The sequence below is a fragment of the Lissotriton helveticus genome, chromosome 3_2 (genome assembly GCF_964261635.1).
Source record: "Lissotriton helveticus chromosome 3_2, aLisHel1.1, whole genome shotgun sequence".
Taxonomy (NCBI): Eukaryota; Metazoa; Chordata; class Amphibia; order Caudata; family Salamandridae; genus Lissotriton; species Lissotriton helveticus.
In genome coordinates, this window is record NC_136062.1 from 369,802,299 (window position 1) to 369,827,973 (window position 25,675).

Here is a 25,675-nt window from a genome sequence, read left to right on the forward strand (position 1 = left end):
GCTCCGTCATCGGTCGCCAGCAGCAGACTCAGTTCAGTGCGTGCAAAGTGCGGCTTGAGCCGGTTAGCGTGTAGAACCCGGAGGGGGTTCCGGGGGGACTCCATATCTACCAGGTAGGTGACGGGGCTCTTGCGCTCCACCACCTTGAAGGGCCCCGTCCATTTGTCCTGGAGGGCACACGGTTCAACCGGGGACATGACCCAGACTTGCTGGCCCGGCTCGAACTCGATGGACGAGGCGTTCTGGTCATACCAGCGTTTCATCTCCTCCTGACTGGCCTCCAGGTTGGCCTCGGCAAGTTCCCTGAACTTCGAGTCTGGTTGCGGAGTGTCAGGAGGTACCGGTAGACATCCGGTGGGGCATCTCGAACTGCTGTCTCCCAGCCTTCCTTGACCAGGCTAAGGGGGCCTCGAACCGGGTGTCCGTACAAGAGTTCGAACGGGCTGAACCCCAGGGATTTCTGGGGTACCTCTCGGTAGGCGAACAGGAGGCAGGGCAGCAGGACATCCCATTTGCGCCGGAGGGGCTCTTCTAGGCCCTTGATCATTCCCTTCAGTGTCCTGTTAAAGCGTTCCACTAGTCCATTTCCCTGGGGATGATACGGGGTGGTGAACTTATATGCGACCCCGCACTGTTGCCATAGGGACCGCATATGCTTCGAGATGAAGTTGGACCCCCGATCACTCACGACTTCTCGGGGGAAGCCGACTCGGGAGAAGATGCTCATGAGGGCTCGGCCCACCACGGGGGCCGTAATGGTTCGGAGGGGGATGGCCTCAGGATAGCGGGTGGCATGGTCCACCAGGACGAGGATGAAGCGGTGCCCCTGCGAGGTGCGAGGGTCCAGGGGCCCTACGATGTCTATTCCCACTCGCTCGAAGGGGGTGGTTACCACAGGGAACGGCTGGAGCGGGGCTTTGACTTTCCCCCCGCTCTTCCCGCTGGCTTGACAGGTCGGGCAGGTCCTGCAGTGGTTCTGTACATCAGTGCGCATTTTTGGCCAGTAGAAATGGGTCACCAGGTGGCTGTAAGTTTTGTCCTGCCCCAGGTGCCCGGCGAGGGGCACATCATGTGCTAAGTTCAGGAGGAAGTCTCTGAACCGGAGGGGTACAACCAGCACCCGGCCGGCCCCTAGCTCGGCAATCTTCTGCTCACTGTAAAGGAGGTTGTTGTCCCAGTAGACCCAGTGGGACCCCGCGGGGTCTCCAGCGGCTTGCGTAGCGGCTTGCTGTCGCATCCCCTCGAGGGAGGGGCAGGTTTTCTGTTCCTGCCGGAACTGTTCGCGGGTGGGGCCACCTTCTTGGCGCCATTGAGCGAGTTCCGGGAGGTGGTTGAGCTCGGTGAGACCTTCTTGGTCGGGCCCTTGGGGGCCGGGCTCGGTGTCGGCGTCCTCGGGGACGACGGGTGGTGGAGGTGCGGGCCATTCTGGCTCCTCTGTTGGAGCCTCCACCGCCGGGGCGGAGGCTCGGGCGGACATGGAGCGGGTGGTCGCACAGACCCACTCGGGAAGGCCTAGCATCCCCAGGTGCTCTCTTCGTTCGACGCCAGCCCATGGGGAACTTTCCAGGTTGTTCCCAAGGAGGCAGTCCACGGGGGCATCGTCGCGGACAGTCACTTTCAGCACGCCCGACACTCCCCCCCACTCGAAGGGGATGCGGGCCATCTGACACATAGTTTCGGAGTTATCTGCGGATCGGACTGGGCACAGGACGTTAGGAAGGATCTGTTCCGGGGTCACCAGATGGCAGCGGACCGCTGTCACGCTGGCCCCAGTGTCACGGAGGGCTTCGGTCTGGCGACCATTGATGGTGACCCACTGGCGGTACTTCTGGGTGTTGCCGGGGATCGGCCCTCGGGGGATCATGTCGTGAGTACCCAGGCAGGCTAAGGTCATGGCGGCGGGTTCCCACTCGGCCTGCTCGTGGTCGTTGTCCTCTTCCTCACTTCTTTCTTCACCTAGGGCAGCTGCCGCGATCTGGCGGGCTGGGGGCCCGGTGGTGCCGGGTCGCTGGTTCATCGGGCAGAGGGGGTCATTCGCATAATGACCCTGTTGCTGGCATCTGTGGCACGTAACGTTCGGGCGGGGCCCCGGCCTGGCTGGGGGGGGCCCCTCTCCGGCCCAGGGTTGGCGACGTGGAGGTAGGGGATGACCCCTGGGGGGCGTCTCGACCCCGGCTCTGGCCTACTCCGCCACCTCGGGGTCGGTGGTTCCCCGGGGACCCCCGGCCGTAATCTCCCATCGTGTTCCGGGGAACTCGGGTGCTCGCCCATCGGTCTGCCTCGACAGCGAGTTTTCGGGGCTCAGTCAATTTGCTGTCGAGGAGGTGCTGCCGGAGTTCGACGAAACAGTTATTGGACAGGTGTTCCCATAGAATGAGGTCGACTAACTGCTGGTAGGTGGTGACCTGGCAGCCCCGAGTCCACCCCTCGAAGGCTCGACTGTAATAGTTCACGTATTCCACCCATGTGGTACCGGGGATTTTTTTACAGTCTCGGAATCGCTGCCGGTACATCTCGGGGGTGAGCCCGTAGCGAGTGAGGAGGGCGGTCTTCATGTGCTCGTACGAGGTCCTCTCGGTATCAGGGAGCTCCAGCAGGGCGTCTCTCCCTTCGTTGATAAACTTCCCCCACAGGCCGGCACCCCAGTCCCTGAGGGGTACTCGATGGGCGGCCATGGCGACCTCGTAAGCTTTGAACCACTGCTGGATGTCGTCGTTCTTATAGTACTCTTTGACGACATCCTTGGGTATGTGCACCTTTGTGACTACCGGGGGAGGTGAGGTCTTACCCCCGGAGGTGGCAGTCTCGTTTGCCTTGGCTTTAAATTCTAGTTCTTTGAGGACGCGCTCGTGCTCGAGCAGGAGTTTCTTCTCCTCGAGGTCTCTTTGTCTTTGCTTTTCTTCTAGGTCTCCTTCTAGCCGTAGCTGCTCGAGGGCTAGATTCCTTTCTGCCAGTTGGATCTCTCCTTCTTGTCTGAGTCGCGCAAGCTCCAGCTCGTGAAGCCGGTTCCTCTCTCGTTCTCGGGCCCGTGTTTGGGTTTGCGGGTCTCTCTCCCGCTGGGTTCAGCTGAGCCTCCGGGCCTCCGTCCGGGCCCGGGTTATCTTCACTCGGAGGTGGCGCCTCACCGGCGTCCACCCAGGCCTGCAGGGCCGATTTGAAATCTTCTTTGGTGCTTAAGCCAGTGGTAGCGATGCCTAGATCTTTGCAGAATTGCTTCAGCTCCTTGTGACTGTAGTCTTCCATTTTCTCCTTCTGGAATTCTGTGCTCATGGTTGCAGTGGGTTTTTCTGGGTAGCGAGTGAATCACTCTCTGTACGATCTGCGTGGGCTCGGATCCCGGCGCTTGCCACCAATGTTAGAAAGGCGACCCGGGGGAGGCAGAAGATGTCTGACTGACCACCCCTAGGTCAACCCCTCTGTCGAGAAGTAGCCGAGCGTTGCCGAGAGGCCTCCGGACTGAGGGCCCCTCCTAGGATCGTACAGCAGAGTAATCACAACACTACAAACGGACACCACACAGGAGGTCAAGTTCTCAAGCTTTTATAAGTAATAACGGTTGAGGGTTCTTGGCAGTATATACAGCTGGATCGAGGGATCCGTAAAGTCTCGGACAAGGAGGGTAAGGTAGCGGGACAGTCTTACTCTGGGTGGAGGAAGGGATACCCTACGCACAGCTCTCAATCCTCGAGCTGGGGGGTTCCGAGAGGTTCGAGCCGCGGCGGCACCAGCAGGCTAACAGGATGGTTCAGCAAGGTAGGCCGCGGCAGCGCCAGCAGGCTCTCAGGTGGTTCAGCAAGGTAGGCCGCGGCAGCGCCAGCAGGCTCTCAGATGGTTCAGCAAGGTGGGCCGCGGCAGCGCCAGCAGGCTCTCAGATGGTTCAGCAAGGTAGGCCGCGGCAGCGCCGGCAGGCTCTCAGATGGTTCAGCAAGGTAGGCCGCGGCAGCGCCAGCAGGCTCTCAGGTGGTTCAGCAAGGTGGGCCGCGGCAGCGCCAGCAGGCTCTCAGATGGTTCAGGTTACGGGAAGGATGAGTTTGTCTGGTGTCGGCCGTGACAGCGTCAGCAGGGCTTCCAGTCCAGGATACAACTGGCGTCCTACTCCGGGGCTGGCCCAGATATAGGACGGAGGTCCTTTGATGTCCGGACCCTCGCGCCTGGGGGCCAGAGGGGCCGGGATGATGGTGTCCAGACACCCAGCAGGGGGGTGGAGCCAGCGCCCAGGGAGGCCGGAGGGCGATCGATACCAGGCGTCCGGGGACGGCTGGAGGGCCATCGAAACTCCTCTCCCTCCGGGATCTGTTGAGTGGCCACTCGACCACCTGGGTGGATCTTGGTGCCTCGATGTCTGGGCTTCGCTGGGGCCGAGGCTGGGGCTGAGGCCACGTGGTCGTGACGTGGTGGGCCCAAGATGGAGTCGGGCACGGCCTCGTACTTCGGTCGTGATGGGCCTACGCTGGGGTCAGGCCGATGATGGGGATCCGGGATGGTAGCCGGATCTGTGGTGTTGGGGCGTGCAGGGTTGGGCAGAAGGGGCCGCCCGAGGTCCGGAGGAGGGCTGATGTTGTCCTGGGCCCGCCATGCGGGAGGGGTAGGACCACGCCATGAGGCCGGGTCCAACATGCACTCACTACTCACTACTCACTACTCTGCACTCACTACTCTGCACTCACTACTCTGCACTCACAACTCACTACTCTGTACTCACAACTCACTACTCACTACTCTGCGCTCACTACTCACTACTCTGCACTCAACACTCACTACTCTGGACTCACTACTCTGCACTCACTACTCACTACTCTGCACTCACTACTCACTACTCTGCACTCACTACTCACTACTCTGCACTCACTACTCTGCACTCAATACTCACTATTCTGCACTCACTACTCACTACTCTGCACTCACTACTCACTACTCTGCACTCACTACTCTGCACTCACTACTCACTACTCTGCACTCACTACTCATTACTCTGCACTCACTACTCTGCACTCACTACTCTGCACTCACTACTCTGCACTCAATTCTCTGCACTCACTACTCACTACTCTGCACTCACTACTCACCACTCTGCACTCACTACTCACTACTCACTACTCTGCACTCACTACTCACTACTCACTACTCTGCACTCACTACTCTGCACTCACTACTCAGCACTCACTACTCTGCACTCACTACTCTGCACTCACTACTCTGCATTCACTACTCACTACTCTGCACTCACTACTCACTACTCTGCACTCACTACTCACTACTCACTACTCTGCACTCACTACTCATCACTCACTACTCTGCACTCACAACTCACTACTCTGTACTCACTACTCACTACTCACTACTCTGCACTCACTACTCACTACTCTGCACTTAACACTCACTACTCTGCACTCACTACTCACTACTCTGCACTCACTACTCTATACTCACTACTCTGCACTCACTACTCACTACTCACTACTCTGCACTCACTACTCACTACTCTGCGCTCACTACTCACTGTTCTGCACTCAACACTCACTACTCTGCACTCACTACTCACTACTCTGCACTCACTACTCACTACTCACTACTCTGCACTCACTACTCACTACTCTGCACTCACTACTCTGCACTCACTACTCACTATTCTGCACTCACTACTCACTACTCTGCACTCACTACTCACTACTCTGCACTCACTACTCTGCACTCACTACTCACTACTCTGCACTCACTACTCACTACTCTGCACTTACTACTCTGCACTCACTACTCTGCACTCACTACTCTGCACTCAATTCTCTGCACTCACTACTCACTACTCTGCACTCACTACTCACTACTCTGCACTCACTACTCACTACTCTGCACTCACTACTCACTACTCTGCACTCACTACTCACTACTCACTACTCTGCACTCACTACTCTGCACTCACTACTCTGCACTCACTACTCTGCACTCACAACTCACTACTCTGCACTCACTACTCTACACTCACTACTCTGCACTTACTACTCAGCACTCACTACTCAGCACTCACTACTCTGCACTCAATACTCACTACTCTGCACTCACTACTCTGCACTCACTACTCTGCACTCACTACTCTGCACTCACTACTCACTACTCTGCACTCACTACTCACTACTCACTACTCTGCACTCACTACTCTGCACTCACTACTCTGCACTCACAACTCACTACTCTGTACTCACTACTCACTACTCTGCGCTCACTACTCACTGCTCTGCACTCAACACTCACTACTCTGCACTCATTACTCACTACTCTGCACTCACTACTCTGCACTCACTACTCACTACACACTACTCTGCACTCACTACTCTGCACTCACTACTCACTACTCTGCACTCACTACTCACTACCACTACTCTGCACTCACTACTCACTATTCTGCACTCACTACTTACTACTCTGCACTCACTACTCACTACTCTGCACTCACTACTCACTACTCTGCACTCACTACTCACTACTCTGCACTCACTACTCTGCACTCACTACTCTGCACTCACTACTCTGCACTCAATTCTCTGCACTCACTACTCACTACTCTGCACTCACTACTCACTACTCTGCACTCACTACTCACTACTCACTACTCTACACTCACTACTCTGCACTCACAACTCACTACTCTTCACTCACTACTCTGCACTAACTACTCACTACTCTCCAGTCACTACTCACTACTCTGCACTCACTACTCTGCACTCACTACTCTGCACTCCCTACTCACTACTCTGCACTCGCTACTTTGCACTCACTACTCTGCACTCACTACTCACTACTCTGCACTCACTACTCTGCACTCACAACTCACTACTCTTCACTCACTACTCTGCACTCACTACTCACTACTCTCCAGTCACTACTCACTATTCTGCATTCACTACTCTGCACTCACTACTCTGCACTCACTACTCACTACTCTGCACTCACTACTTTGCATTCACTACTCTGCACTCACTACTCACTACTCTGCACTCACTACTCTGGGCTCACTAATCACTACTCTGCACTCACTACTCTGCACTCACTACTCAGCACTCACTACTCAGCACTCACTACTCTGCACTCACTACTCACTACTCTGCACTCACTACTCTGCACTCACTACTCTGCACTCACTACTCACTACTCTGCACTCACTACTCACTACTCTGCACTCACTACTCACTACTCACTACTCTGCACTCACTACTCTGCACTCACTACTCTGCACTCACAATTCACTACTCTGCACTCACTACTCTGCACTCACTACTCTCCAGTCACTACTCACTACTCTGCACTCACTACTCTGCACTCACTACTCTGCACTCACTACTCTGCACTCACTACTCTGCACTCACAACTCACTACTCTGTACTCACTACTCACTACTCACTACTCTGCACTCACTACTCTGCACTCACTACTCAGCACTCACTACTCTGCACTCACTACTCACTACTCTGCACTCACTACTCTGCACTCGCTACTCTGCACTCACTACTCTGCACTCACTACTCACTACTCTGCACTCACTACTCACTACTCTGCACTCACTACTCACTACTCACTACTCTGCACTCACTACTCATCACTCACTACTCTGCACTCACAACTCACTACTCTGTACTCACTACTCACTACTCTGCACTCACTACTCACTACTCTGCACTCACTACTCTATACTCACTACTCTGCACTCACTACTCACTACTCACTACTCTGCACTCACTACTCACTACTCTGCGCTCACTACTCACTGCTCTACACTCAACACTCACTACTCTGCACTCACTACTCACTACTCTGCACTCACTACTCACTACTCTGCACTCACTACTCACTACTCTGCACTCACTACTCACTACTCTGCACTCACTACTCTGCACTCACTACTCACTATTCTGCACTCACTACTCACTACTCTGCACTCACTACTCACTACTCTGCACTCACTACTCACTACTCTGCACTCACTACTCTGTACTCACTACTCACTACTCTGTACTCACTACTCACTACTCTGCATTTACTACTCTGCACTCACTACTCTGCACTCACTACTCTGCACTCAATTCTCTGCACTCACTACTCACTACTCTGCACTCACTACTCACTACTCTGCACTCACTACTCACTACTCTGCACCCACTACTCACTACTCACTACTCTGCACTCACTACTCTGCACTCACTACTCTGCAATCACTACTCTGCACTCACAACTCACTACTCTGCACTCACTACTCTACACTCACTACTCTGCACTCACTACTCAGCACTCACTACTCAGCACTCACTACTCTGCACTCACTACTCACTACTCTGCACTCACTACTCTGCACTCACTACTCTGCACTCACTACTCTGCACTCACTACTCACTACTCTGCACTCACTACTCACTACTCACTACTCACTACGCTGCACTCACTACTCTGCACTCACTACTCTGCACTCACAACTCACTACTCTGTACTCACTACTCACTACTCTGCGCTCACTACTCACTGCTCTGCACTCAACACTCACTACTCTGCACTCATTACTCACTACTCTGCACTCACTACTCTGCACTCACTACTCACTACTCTGCACTCACTACTCTGCACTCACTACTCACTACTCACTACTCTGCACTCACTACTCTGCACTCACTACTCACTCTTCTGCACTCGCTACTCACTACTCTGCACTCACTACTCACTACTCTGCACTCACTACTCACTACTCTGCACTCACTAATCTGTACTCACTACTCACTACTCTGCACTCACTACTCACTACTCTGCACTCCCTACTCTGCACTCACTACTCTGCACTCACTACTCTACACTCAATTCTCTGCACTCACTACTCACTACTCTGCACTCACTACTCACTACTCTGCACTCACTACTCACTACTCACTACTCTGCACTCACTACTCTGCACTCACTACTCTGCACTCACAACTCACTACTCTTCACTCACTACTCTGCACTCACTACTCACTACTCTCCAGTCACTACTCACTACTCTGCACTCACTACTCTGCACTCACTACTCTGCACTCACTACTCACTACTCTGCACTCGCTACTTTGCACTCACTACTCTGCACTCACTACTCACTACTCTGCACTCACTACTCTGCACTCACAACTCACTACTCTTCACTCACTACTCTGCACTCACTACTCACTACTCTCCAGTTACTACTCACTACTCTGCATTCACTACTCTGCACTCACTACTCTGCACTCACTACTCACTACTCTGCACTTACTACTTTGCATTCACTACTCTGCACTCACTACTCACTACTCTGCACTCACTACTCTGCGCTCACTACTCACTACTCTGCACTCACTACTCTGCACTCACTACTCTGCACTCACTACTCAGCACTCACTACTCAGCACTCACTACTCTGCACTCACTACTCTGCACTCACTACTCTGCACTCACAACTCACTACTCTGTACTCACTACTCACTACTCACTACTCTGCACTCACTACTCTGCACTCACTACTCAGCACTCACTACTCTGCACTCACTACTCACTACTCTGCACTCACTACTCTGCACTCACTACTCAGCACTCACTACTATGTACTCACTACTCACTACTCTGCACTCACTACTCACTACTCTGCACTCACTACTCACTACTCACTACTCTGCACTCACTACTCATCACTCACTACTCTGCACTCACAACTCACTACTCTGTACTCACTACTCAATACTCACTACTCTGCACTCACTACTCACTACTCTGCACTTAACACTCACTACTCTGCACTCACTACTCACTACTCTGCACTCACTTCTCTATACTCACTACTCTGCACTCACTACTCACTACTCACTACTCTGCGCTCACTACTCACTGCTCTGCACTCAACACTCACTACTCTGCACTCACTACTCACTATTCTGCACTCACTACTCACTACTCACTACTCTGCACTCACTACTCACTACTCTGCACTCACTACTCACTACTCTGCACTCACTACTCTGCACTCACTACTCACTATTCTGCACTCACTACTCACTACTCTGCACTCACTACTCACTACTCTGCACTCACTACTCACTACTCTGCACTCACTACTCTGCACTCACTACTCACTACTCTGCACTCACTACTCACTACTCTGCACTTACTACTCTGCACTCACTACTCTGCACTCACTACTCTGCACTCAATTCTCTGCACTCACTACTCACTACTCTGCACTCACTACTCACTACTCTGCACTCACTACTCTGCACTCACTACTCTGCACTCACTACTCTGCACTCACAACTCACTACTCTGCACTCACTACTCTACACTCACTACTCACTACTCTGCACTCACTACTCTGCACTCACTACTCACTATTCTGAACTCACTACTCACTATTCTGCACTCACAACTCACTACTCTGCACTCACTACTCACTACTCTGCACTCACTACTCTGCACTCACTACTCACTACTCTGCACTCACTACTCACTACTCTGCACTTACTACTCTGCACTCACTACTCTGCACTCACTACTCTGCACTCAATTCTCTGCACTCACTACTCACTACTCTGCACTCACTACTCACTACTCTGCACTCACTACTCACTACTCTGCACTCACTACTCACTACTCTGCACTCACTACTCTGCACTCACTACTCTGCACTCACTACTCTGCACTCACAACTCACTACTCTGCACTCACTACTCTACACTCACTACTCTGCACTCACTACTCAGCACTCACTACTCAGCACTCACTACTCTGCACTCACTACTCACTACTCTGCACTCACTACTCTGCACTCACTACTCTGCACTCACTACTCTGTACTCACTACTCACTACTCTGCAATCACTACTATACACTCACTACTCTGCACTCACTACTCACTACTCTGCACTTACTACTCTGCACTTACTACTCTGCATTCACTACTCACTACTCTGCACTCACTACTCTGCACTCACTACTCACTACTCTGCACTCACTACTCACTACTCTGCATTCACTACTCACTACTCTGCACTCACTTCTCGCTACTCTGCACTCACTACTCTGCACTCACTACTCACTACTCTGCACTCACTACTCACTACTCTGCACTCACTACTCACTATTCTGCACTCACTACTCACTACTCTGCACTCACTACTCTGCACTCACTACTCACTACTCTGCACACACTACTCACTACTCACTACTCTGCACTCACTACTCTGCACTCTACTCTGCACTCACTACTCACTACTCTGCACTCACTACTCTGTACTCAATTCTCTGCACTCACTACTCTGCACTCACTACTCACTACTCTGCACTCACTACTCACTACTCTGCACTCACTACTCTGCACTCACTACTCTGCACTCACTACTCTGCACTCACAACTCACTACTCTGTACTCACTACTCACTACCCTGCACTCACTACTCACTACTCTCCACTCACTACTCTGCACTCACTACTCTGCACTCACTACTCTGCACTCACTACTCACTACTCTGCACTCACTACTCTGCACTCACTACTCACTACTCTGCACTCACTACTCACTACTCTGCACTCACTACTCTGCACTCACTACTTTGCACTCACTACTCAGCACTCACTACTCAGCACTCACTACTCTGCACTCACTACTCACTACTCTGCACTCACTACTCACTACTCTGCACTCACTACTCACTACTCTGCACTCACTACTCACTACTCACTACTCTGCACTCACTACTCTGCACTCACTACTCTGCACTCACAACTCACTACTCTGTACTCACAACTCACTACTCACTACTCTGCGCTCACTACTCACTACTCTGCACTCACTACTCAGCACTCACTACTCACTACTCTGCACTCACTACTCTGCACTCACTACTCTGCACTCACTACTCACTACTCTGTACTCACTACTCACTACTCACTACTCTGCACTCACTACTCTGCACTCACTACTCTGCACTCACAACTCACTACTCTGTACTCACTACTCACTACTCACTACTCTGCACTCACTACTCACTACTCTGCACCCACTACTCTGCACTCACTACTCAGCACTCACTACTCTACACTCACTACTCACAACTCTGCACTCACTACTCTGCACTCACTACTCTGCACTCACTACTCACTACTCTGCACTCACTACTTACTACTCTGCACTCACTACTCACTACTCACTACTCTGCACTCACTACTCTGCACTCACTATTCTGCACTCACTACTCTGCACTCACAACTCACTACTCTGTACTCACTACTCACTACTCTGCACTCACTACTCAGTACTCTGCACTTAACACTCACTACTCTGCACTCACTACTCACTACTCTGCACTCACTACTCTGCACTCACTACTCACTACTCTGCACTCACTACTCACTACTCTGCACTCACTACTCACTACTCTGCACTCACTACTCTGCACTCAATACTCACTATTCTGCACTCACTACTCACTACTCTGCACTCACTACTCTGCACTCAATACTCACTATTCTGCACTCACTACTCACTACGCTGCACTCACTACTCACTACTCTGCACTCACTACTCTGCACTCACTACTCACTACTCTGCACTCACTACTCACTACTCTGCACTCACTACTCTGCACTCACTACTCACTACTCTCCAGTCACTACTCACTACTCTGCATTCACTACTCTGCACTCACTACTCTGCACTCACTACTCACTACTCTGCACTCACTACTTTGCATTCACTACTCTGCACTCACTACTCACTACTCTGCACTCACTACTCACTACTCTGCACTCACTACTCACTACTCACTACTCTGCACTCACTACTCACTACTCACTACTCTGCATTCACTACTCTGCACTCACTACTCTGCACTCACTACTCTGCACGCACAACTCACTACTCTGTACTCACTACTCACTACTCACTACTCTGCACTCACTACTCTGCACTCACTACTCAGCACTCACTACTCTGCACTCACTACTCACTACTCTGCACTCACTACTCTGCACTCACTACTCTGCACTCACTACTCTGCACTCACTACTCTGCACTCACTACTCACTACTCTGCACTCACTACTCACTACTCACTACTCTGCACTCACTACTCATCACTCACTACTCTGCACTCACAACTCACTACTCTGTACTCACTACTCACTACTCACTACTCTGCACTCACTACTCATTACTCTGCACTTAACACTCACTACTCTGCACTCACTACTCACTACTCTGCACTCACTACTCTATACTCACTACTCTGCACTCACTACTCACTACTCTGCACTCACTACTCACTACTCTGCGCTCACTACTCACTGCTCTGCACTCAACACTCACTACTCTGCACTCACTACTCACTACTCTGCATTCACTACTCACTACTCACTACTCTGCACTCACTACTCACTACTCTGCACTCACTACTCACTACTCTGCACTCACTACTCTGCACTCACTACTCACTATTCTGCACTCACTACTCACTACTCTGCACTCACTACTCACTACTCTGCACTCACTACTCGCTACTCTGCACTCACTACTCTGCACTCACTATTCACTACTCTGCACTCACTACTCACTACTCTGCACTTACTACTCTGCACTCACTACTCTGCACTCACTACTCTGCACTCAATTCTCTGCACTCACTACTCACTACTCTGCACTCACTACTCACTACTCTGCACTCACTACTCACTACTCACTACTCTGCACTCACTACTCTGCACTCACTACTCTGCACTCACTACTCTGCATTCACAACTCACTACTCTGCACTCACTACTCTACACTCACTACTCTGCACTCACTACTCAGCACTCACTACTCAGCACTCACTACTCTGCACTCACTACTCACTACTCTGCACTCACTACTCTGCACTCACTACTCTGCACTCACTACTCTGCACTCACTACTCACTACTCTGCACTCACTACTCACTACTCACTACTCGGCACTCACTACTCTGCACTCACTACTCTGCACTCACTACTCTGCACTCACAACTCACTACTCTGTACTCACTACTCACTACTCTGCGCTCACTACTCACTGCTCTGCACTCAACACTCACTACTCTGCACTCATTACTCACTACTCTGCACTCACTACTCTGCACTCACTACTCACTACACACTACTCTGCACTCACTACTCTGCACTCACTACTCACTACTCTGCACTCACTACTCACTACCACTACTCTGCACTCACTACTCACTATTCTGCACTCACTACTCACTACTCTGCACTCACTACTCTGCAATCACTACTCACTACTCTGCACTCACTACTCACTACTCTGCACTCACTACTCTGCACTCACTACTCTGCACTCACTACTCTGCACTCAATTCTCTGCACTCACTACTCACTACTCTGCACTCACTACTCACTACTCTGCACTCACTACTCACTACTCACTACTCTGCACTCACTACTCTGCACTCACTACTCTGCACTCACAACTCACTACTCTTCACTCACTACTCTGCACTCACTACTCACTACTCTCCAGTCACTACTCACTACTCTGCACTCACTACTCTGCACTCACTACTCTGCACTCACTGCTCACTACTCTGCACTTGCTACTTTGCACTCACTACTCTGCACTCACTACTCACTACTCTGCACTCACTACTCTGCACTCACAACTCACTACTCTTCACTCACTACTCTGCACTCACTACTCACTACTCTCCAGTCACTACTCACTACTCTGCATTCACTACTGTGCACTCACTACTCTATACTCACTACTCTGCACTCACTACTCACTACTCTGCACTCACTACTCACTACTCTGCGCTCACTACTCACTGCTCTGCACTCAACACTCACTACTCTGCACTCACTACTCACTACTCTGCATTCACTACTCACTACTCACTACTCTGCACTCACTACTCACTACTCTGCACTCACTACTCACTACTCTGCACTCACTACTCTGCACTCACTACTCACTATTCTGCACTCACTACTCACTACTCTGCACTCACTACTCACTACTCTGCACTCACTACTCGCTACTCTGCACTCACTACTCTGCACTCACTATTCACTACTCTGCACTCACTACTCACTACTCTGCACTTACTACTCTGCACTCACTACTCTGCACTCACTACTCTGCACTCACTACTCACTACTCTGCACTCACTACTCACTACTCTGCACTCACTACTCACTACTCACTACTCTGCACTCACTACTCTGCACTCACTACTCTGCACTCACTACTCTGCATTCACAACTCACTACTCTGCACTCACTACTCTACACTCACTACTCTGCACTCACTACTCAGCACTCACTACTCAGCACTCACTACTCTGCACTCACTACTCACTACTCTGCACTCACTACTCTGCACTCACTACTCTGCACTCACTACTCACTACTCTGCACTCACTACTCACTACTCACTACTCGGCACTCACTACTCTGCACTCACTACTCTGCACTCACTACTCTGCACTCACAACTCACTACTCTGTACTCACTACTCACTACTCTGCGCTCACTACTCACTGCTCTGCACTCAACACTCACTACTCTGCACTCATTACTCACTACTCTGCACTCACTACTCTGCACTCACTACTCACTACACACTACTCTGCACTCACTACTCTGCACTCACTACTCACTACTCTGCACTCACTACTCACTACCACTACTCTGCACTCACTACTCACTATTCTGCACTCACTACTCACTACTCTGCACTCACTACTCTGCAATCACTACTCACTACTCTGCACTCACTACTCACTACTCTGCACTCACTACTCTGCACTCACTACTCTGCACTCACTACTCTGCACTCAATTCTCTGCACTCACTACTCACTACTCTGCACTCACTACTCACTACTCTGCACTCACTACTCACTACTCACTACTCTGCACTCACTACTCTGCACTCACTACTCTGCACTCACAACTCACTACTCTTCACTCACTACTCTGCACTCACTACTCACTACTCTCCAGTCACTACTCACTACTCTGCACTCACTACTCTGCACTCACTACTCTGCACTCACTGCTCACTACTCTGCACTCGCTACTTTGCACTCACTACTCTGCACTCACTACTCACTACTCTGCACTCACTACTCTGCACTCACAACTCACTACTCTTCACTCACTACTCTGCACTCACTACTCACTACTCTCCAGTCACTACTCACTACTCTGCATTCACTACTGTGCACTCACTACTCTGCACTCACTACTCACTACTCTGCACTCACTACTTTGCATTCACTACTCTGCACTCACTACTCACTACTCTGCACTCACTACTCTGCGCTCACTACTCTGCACTCACTACTCTGCACTCACTACTCTGCACTCACTACTCTGCACTCACTACTCAGCACTCATTACTCTGCACTCACTACTCACTACTCTGCACTCACTACTCTGCACTCACTACTCTGCACTCACTACTCACTACTCTGCACTCACTATTCACTACTCTGCACTCACTACTCACTACTCACTACTCTGCACTCACTACTCTGCACTCACTACTCTGCACTCACAATTCACTACTCTGCACTCACTACTCACTACTCTCCAGTCACTACTCACTACTCTGCACTCACTACTCTGCACTCACTACTCTGCACTCACTACTCTGCACTCACTACTCTGCACTCACTACTCTGCACTCACAACTCACTACTCTGTACTCACTACTCACTACTCACTACTCTGCACTCACTACTCTGCACTCACTACTCAGCACTCACTACTCTGCACTCACTACTCACTACTCTGCAATCACTACTCTGCACTCACTACTCTGCACTCACTACTCACTACTCTGCACTCACTACTCACTACTCTGCACTCACTACTCACTACTCACTACTCTGCACTCACTACTCTGCACTCACTACTCAGCACTCACTACTCTGCACTCACTACTCACTACTCTGCACTCACTACTCTGCACTCACTACTCAGCACTCACTACTATGCACTCACTACTCACTACTCTGCACTCACTACTCACTACTCTGCACTCACTACTCACTACTCACTACTCTGCACTCACTACTCATCACTCACTACTCTGCACTCACAACTCACTACTCTGTACTCACTACTCACTACTCACTACTCTGCACTCACTACTCACTACTCTGCACTTAACACTCACTACTCTGCACTCACTATTCTGCACTCACTACTCTGCACTCACAACTCACTACTCTGCACTCACTACTCTGCACTCACTACTCAGCACTCATTACTCTGCACTCACTACTCACTACTCTGCACTCACTACTCTGCACTCACTACTCTGCACTCACTACTCTGCACTCACTACTCACTACTCACTACTCTGCACTCACTACTCACTACTCACTACTCTGCACTCACTACTCTGCACTCACTACTCTGCACTCACTACTCTGCACTCACTACTCTGCACTCAATTCTCTGCACTCACTACTCACTACTCTGCACTCACTACTCACTACTCTGCACTCACTACTCACTACTCACTACTCTGCACTCACTACTCTGCACTCACTACTCAGCACTCACTACTCTGCACTCACTACTCACTACTCTGCACTCACTACTCTGCACTCACTACTCAGCACTCACTACTATGCACTCACTACTCACTACTCTGCACTCACTACTCACTACTCTGCACTCACTACTCACTACTCACTACTCTGCACTCACTACTCATCACTCACTACTCTGCACTCACAACTCACTACTCTGTACTCACTACTCACTACTCACTACTCTGCACTCACTACTCACTACTCTGCACTTAACACTCACTACTCTGCACTCACTATTCTGCACTCACTACTCTGCACTCACAACTCACTACTCTGTACTCACTACTCACTACTCACTACTCTGCACTCACTACTCAGTACTCTGCACTTAACACTCACTACTCTGCACTCACTACTCACTACTCTGCACTCACTACTCTGCACTCACTACTCACTACTCTGCACTCACTACTCACTACTCTGCACTCACTACTCACTACTCTGCACTCACTACTCTGCACTCAATACTCACTATTCTGCACTCACTACTCACTACTCTGCACTCACTACTCTGCACTCAATACTCACTATTCTGCACTCACTACTCACTACCCTGCACTCACTACTCACTACTCTGCACTCACTACTCTGCACTCACTACTCACTACTCACTACTCTGCACTCACTACTCACTACTCTGCACTCACTACTCTGCACTCACTACTCTGCACTCACTACTCTGCACTCAATTCTCTGCACTCACTACTCACTACTCTGCACTCACTACTCACTACTCTGCACTCACTACTCACTACTCACTACTCTGCACTCACTACTCACTACTCACTACTCTGCACTCACTACTCTGCACTCACTACTCTGCACTCACTACTCTGCACGCACAACTCACTACTCTGTACTCACTACTCACTACTCACTACTCTGCACTCACTACTCTGCACTCACTACTCAGCACTCACTACTCTGCACTCACTACTCACTACTCTGCACTCACTACTCTGCACTCACTACTCTGCACTCACTACTCTGCACTCACTACTCACTACTCTGCACTCACTACTCACTACTCACTACTCTGCACTCACTACTCATCACTCACTACTCTGCACTCACAACTCACTACTCTGTACTCACTACTCACTACTCACTACTCTGCACTCACTACTCATTACTCTGCACTTAACACTCACTACTCTGCACTCACTACTCACTACTCTGCACTCACTACTCTATACTCACTACTCTGCACTCACTACTCACTACTCTGCACTCACTACTCACTACTCTGCGCTCACTACTCACTGCTCTGCACTCAACACTCACTACTCTGCACTCACTACTCACTACTCTGCATTCACTACTCACTACTCACTACTCTGCACTCACTACTCACTACTCTGCACTCACTACTCACTACTCTGCACTCACTACTCTGCACTCACTACTCACTATTCTGCACTCACTACTCACTACTCTGCACTCACTACTCACTACTCTGCACTCACTACTCGCTACTCTGCACTCACTACTCTGCACTCACTATTCACTACTCTGCACTCACTACTCACTACTCTGCACTTACTACTCTGCACTCACTACTCTGCACTCACTACTCTGCACTCAATTCTCTGCACTCACTACTCACTACTCTGCACTCACTACTCACTACTCTGCACTCACTACTCACTACTCTGCACTCACTACTCACTACTCACTACTCTGCACTCACTACTCTGCACTCACTACTCTGCACTCACTACTCACTACTCTTCACTCACTACTCTGCACTCACTACTCACTACTCTCCAGTCACTACTCACTACTCTGCACTCACTACTCTGCACTCACTACTCTGCACTCACTACTCTGCACTCAATTCTCTGCACTCACTACTCACTACTCTGCACTCACTACTCACTACTCTGCACTCACTACTCACTACTCACTACTCTGCACTCACTACTCACTACTCACTACTCTGCACTCACTACTCTGCACTCACTACTCTGCACTCACTACTCTGCACGCACAACTCACTACTCTGTACTCACTACTCACTACTCACTACTCTGCACTCACTACTCTGCACTCACTACTCAGCACTCACTACTCTGCACTCACTACTCACTACTCTGCACTCACTACTCTGCACTCACTACTCTGCACTCACTACTCTGCACTCACTACTCACTACTCTGCACTCACTACTCACTACTCACTACTCTGCACTCACTACTCATCACTCACTACTCTGCACTCACAACTCACTACTCTGTACTCACTACTCACTACTCACTACTCTGCACTCACTACTCATTACTCTGCACTTAACACTCACTACTCTGCACTCACTACTCACTACTCTGCACTCACTACTCTATACTCACTACTCTGCACTCACTACTCACTACTCTGCACTCACTACTCACTACTCTGCGCTCACTACTCACTGCTCTGCACTCAACACTCACTACTCTGCACTCACTACTCACTACTCTGCATTCACTACTCACTACTCACTACTCTGCACTCACTACTCACTACTCTGCACTCACTACTCACTACTCTGCACTCACTACTCTGCACTCACTACTCACTATTCTGCACTCACTACTCACTACTCTGCACTCACTACTCACTACTCTGCACTCACTACTCGCTACTCTGCACTCACTACTCTGCACTCACTATTCACTACTCTGCACTCACTACTCACTACTCTGCACTTACTACTCTGCACTCACTACTCTGCACTCACTACTCTGCACTCAATTCTCTGCACTCACTACTCACTACTCTGCACTCACTACTCACTACTCTGCACTCACTACTCACTACTCTGCACTCACTACTCACTACTCACTACTCTGCACTCACTACTCTGCACTCACTACTCTGCACTCACTACTCACTACTCTTCACTCACTACTCTGCACTCACTACTCACTACTCTCCAGTCACTACTCACTACTCTGCACTCACTACTCTGCACTCACTACTCTGCACTCACTGCTCACTACTCTGCACTCGCTACTTTGCACTCACTACTCTGCACTCACTACTCACTACTCTGCACTCACTACTCTGCACTCACAACTCACTACTCTTCACTCACTACTCTGCACTCACTACTCACTACTCTCCAGTCTCTACTCACTACTCTGCATTCACTACTGTGCACTCACTACTCTGCACTCACTACTCACTACTCTGCATTCACTACTGTGCACTCACTACTCTGCACTCACTACTCACTACTCTGCACTCACTACTCACTACTCTGCACTCACTACTCACTACTCTGCACTTAACACTCACTACTCTGCACTCACTATTCTGCACTCACTACTCTGCACTCACAACTCACTACTCTGTACTCACTACTCACTACTCACTACTCTGCACTCACTACTCAGTACTCTGCACTTAACACTCACTACTCTGCACTCACTACTCACTACTCTGCACTCACTACTCTGCACTCACTACTCACTACTCTGCACTCACTACTCACTACTCTGCACTCACTACTCACTACTCTGCACTCACTACTCTGCACTCAATACTCACTATTCTGCACTCACTACTCACTACTCTGCACTCACTACTCTGCACTCAATACTCACTATTCTGCACTCACTACTCACTACCCTGCACTCACTACTCACTACTCTGCACTCACTACTCTGCACTCACTACTCACTACTCACTACTCTGCACTCACTACTCACTACTCTGCACTCACTACTCTGCACTCACTACTCTGCACTCACTACTCTGCACTCAATTCTCTGCACTCACTACTCACTACTCTGCACTCACTACTCACTACTCTGCACTCACTACTCACTACTCACTACTCTGCACTCACTACTCACTACTCACTACTCTGCACTCACTACTCTGCACTCACTACTCTGCACTCACTACTCTGCACGCACAACTCACTACTCTGTACTCACTACTCACTACTCACTACTCTGCACTCACTACTCTGCACTCACTACTCAGCACTCACTACTCTGCACTCACTACTCACTACTCTGCACTCACTACTCTGCACTCACTACTCTGCACTCACTACTCTGCACTCACTACTCACTACTCTGCACTCACTACTCACTACTCACTACTCTGCACTCACTACTCATCACTCACTACTCTGCACTCACAACTCACTACTCTGTACTCACTACTCACTACTCACTACTCTGCACTCACTACTCATTACTCTGCACTTAACACTCACTACTCTGCACTCACTACTCACTACTCTGCACTCACTACTCTATACTCACTACTCTGCACTCACTACTCACTACTCTGCACTCACTACTCACTACTCTGCGCTCACTACTCACTGCTCTGCACTCAACACTCACTACTCTGCACTCACTACTCACTACTCTGCATTCACTACTCACTACTCACTACTCTGCACTCACTACTCACTACTCTGCACTCACTACTCACTACTCTGCACTCACTACTCTGCACTCACTACTCACTATTCTGCACTCACTACTCACTACTCTGCACTCACTACTCACTACTCTGCACTCACTACTCGCTACTCTGCACTCACTACTCTGCACTCACTATTCACTACTCTGCACTCACTACTCACTACTCTGCACTTACTACTCTGCACTCACTACTCTGCACTCACTACTCTGCACTCAATTCTCTGCACTCACTACTCACTACTCTGCACTCACTACTCACTACTCTGCACTCACTACTCACTACTCTGCACTCACTACTCACTACTCACTACTCTGCACTCACTACTCTGCACTCACTACTCTGCACTCACTACTCACTACTCTTCACTCACTACTCTGCACTCACTACTCACTACTCTCCAGTCACTACTCACTACTCTGCACTCACTACTCTGCACTCACTACTCTGCACTCACTGCTCACTACTCTGCACTCGCTACTTTGCACTCACTACTCTGCACTCACTACTCACTACTCTGCACTCACTACTCTGCACTCACAACTCACTACTCTTCACTCACTACTCTGCACTCACTACTCACTACTCTCCAGTCTCTACTCACTACTCTGCATTCACTACTGTGCACTCACTACTCTGCACTCACTACTCACTACTCTGCACTCACTACTTTGCATTCACTACTCTGCACTCACTACTCACTACTCTGCACTCACTACTCTGCGCTCACTACTCTGCACTCACTACTCTGCACTCACTACTCTGCACTCACTACTCTGCACTCACTACTCAGCACTCATTACTCTGCACTCACTACTCACTACTCTGCACTCACTACTCTGCACTCACTACTCTGCACTCACTACTCACTACTCTGCACTCACTACTCACTACTCACTACTCTGCACTCACTACTCTGCACTCACTACTCTGCACTCACAATTCACTACTCTGCACTCACTACTCTCCAGTCACTACTCACTACTCTGCACTCACTACTCTGCACTCACTACTCTGCACTCACTACTCTGCACTCACTACTCTGCACTCACAACTCACTACTCTGTACTCACTACTCACTACTCACTACTCTGCACTCACTACTCTGCACTCACTACTCAGCACTCACTACTCTGCACTCACTACTCACTACTCTGCAATCACTACTCTGCACTCACTACTCTGCACTCACTACTCACTACTCTGCACTCACTACTCACTACTCTGCACTCACTACTCACTACTCACTACTCTGCACTCACTACTCTGCACTCACTACTCAGCACTCACTACTCTGCACTCACTACTCACTACTCTGCACTCACTACTCTGCACTCACTACTCAGCACTCACTACTATGCACTCACTACTCACTACTCTGCACTCACTACTCACTACTCTGCACTCACTACTCACTACTCACTACTCTGCACTCACTACTCATCACTCACTACTCTGCACTCACAACTCACTACTCTGTACTCACTACTCACTACTCACTACTCTGCACTCACTACTCACTACTCTGCACTTAACACTCACTACTCTGCACTCACTATTCTGCACTCACTACTCTGCACTCACAACTCACTACTCTGTACTCACTACTCACTACTCACTACTCTGCACTCACTACTCAGTACTCTGCACTTAACACTCACTACTCTGCACTCACTACTCTGCACTCACTACTCTGCACTCACTACTCACTACTCTGCACTCACTACTCACTACTCTGCACTCACTACTCACTACTCTGCACTCACTACTCTGCACTCAATACTCACTATTCTGCACTCACTACTCACTACTCTGCACTCACTACTCTGCACTCAATACTCACTATTCTGCACTCACTACTCACTACTCTGCACTCACTACTCACTACTCTGCACTCACTACTCTGCACTCACTACTCACTACTCTGCACTCACTACTCACTACTCTGCACTCACTACTCTGCACTCACTACTCTGCACTCACTACTCTGCACTCAATTCTCTGCACTCACTACTCACTACTCTGCACTCACTACTCACTACTCTGCACTCACTACTCACTACTCACTACTCTGCACTCACTACTCACTACTCTGCACTCACTACTCTGCACTCACTACTCTGCACTCACTACTCTGCACGCACAACTCACTACTCTGTACTCACTACTCACTACTCACTACTCTGCACTCACTACTCTGCACTCACTACTCAGCACTCACTACTCTGCACTCACTACTCACTACTCTGCACTCACTACTCTGCACTCACTACTCTGCACTCACTACTCTGCACTCACTACTCACTACTCTGCACTCACTACTCACTACTCACTACTCTGCACTCACTACTCATCACTCACTACTCTGCACTCACAACTCACTACTCTGTACTCACTACTCACTACTCACTACTCTGCACTCACTACTCATTACTCTGCACTTAACACTCACTACTCTGCACTCACTACTCACTACTCTGCACTCACTACTCTATACTCACTACTCTGCACTCACTACTCACTACTCTGCACTCACTACTCACTACTCTGTGCTCACTACTCACTGCTCTGCACTCAACACTCACTACTCTGCACTCACTACTCACTACTCTGCATTCACTACTCACTACTCACTACTCTGCACTCACTACTCACTACTCTGCACTCACTACTCACTACTCTGCACTCACTACTCTGCACTCACTACTCACTATTCTGCACTCACTACTCACTACTCTGCACTCACTACTCACTACTCTGCACTCACTACTCGCTACTCTGCACTCACTACTCTGCACTCACTATTCACTACTCTGCACTCACTACTCACTACTCTGCACTTACTACTCTGCACTCACTACTCTGCACTCACTACTCTGCACTCAATTCTCTGCACTCACTACTCACTACTCTGCACTCACTACTCACTACTCTGCACTCACTACTCACTACTCTGCACTCACTACTCACTACTCACTACTCTGCACTCACTACTCTGCACTCACTACTCTGCACTCACTACTCTGCATTCACAACTCACTACTCTGCACTCACTACTCTACACTCACTACTCTGCACTCACTACTCAGCACTCACTACTCAGCACTCACTACTCTGCACTCACTACTCACTACTCTGCACTCACTACTCTGCACTCACTACTCTGCACTCACTACTCTGCACTCACTACTCACTACTCTGCACTCACTACTCACTACTCACTACTCGGCACTCACTACTCTGCACTCACTACTCTGCACTCACTACTCTGCACTCACAACTCACTACTCTGTACTCACTACTCACTACTCTGCGCTCACTACTCACTGCTCTGCACTCAACACTCACTACTCTGCACTCACTACTCACTACTCTGCGCTCACTACTCACTGCTCTGCACTCAACACTCACTACTCTGCACTCACTACTCACTACTCTGCATTCACTACTCACTACTCACTACTCTGCACTCACTACTCACTACTCTGCACTCACTACTCACTACTCTGCACTCACTACTCTGCACTCACTACTCACTATTCTGCACTCACTACTCACTACTCTGCACTCACTACTCACTACTCTGCACTCACTACTCGCTACTCTGCACTCACTACTCTGCACTCACTATTCA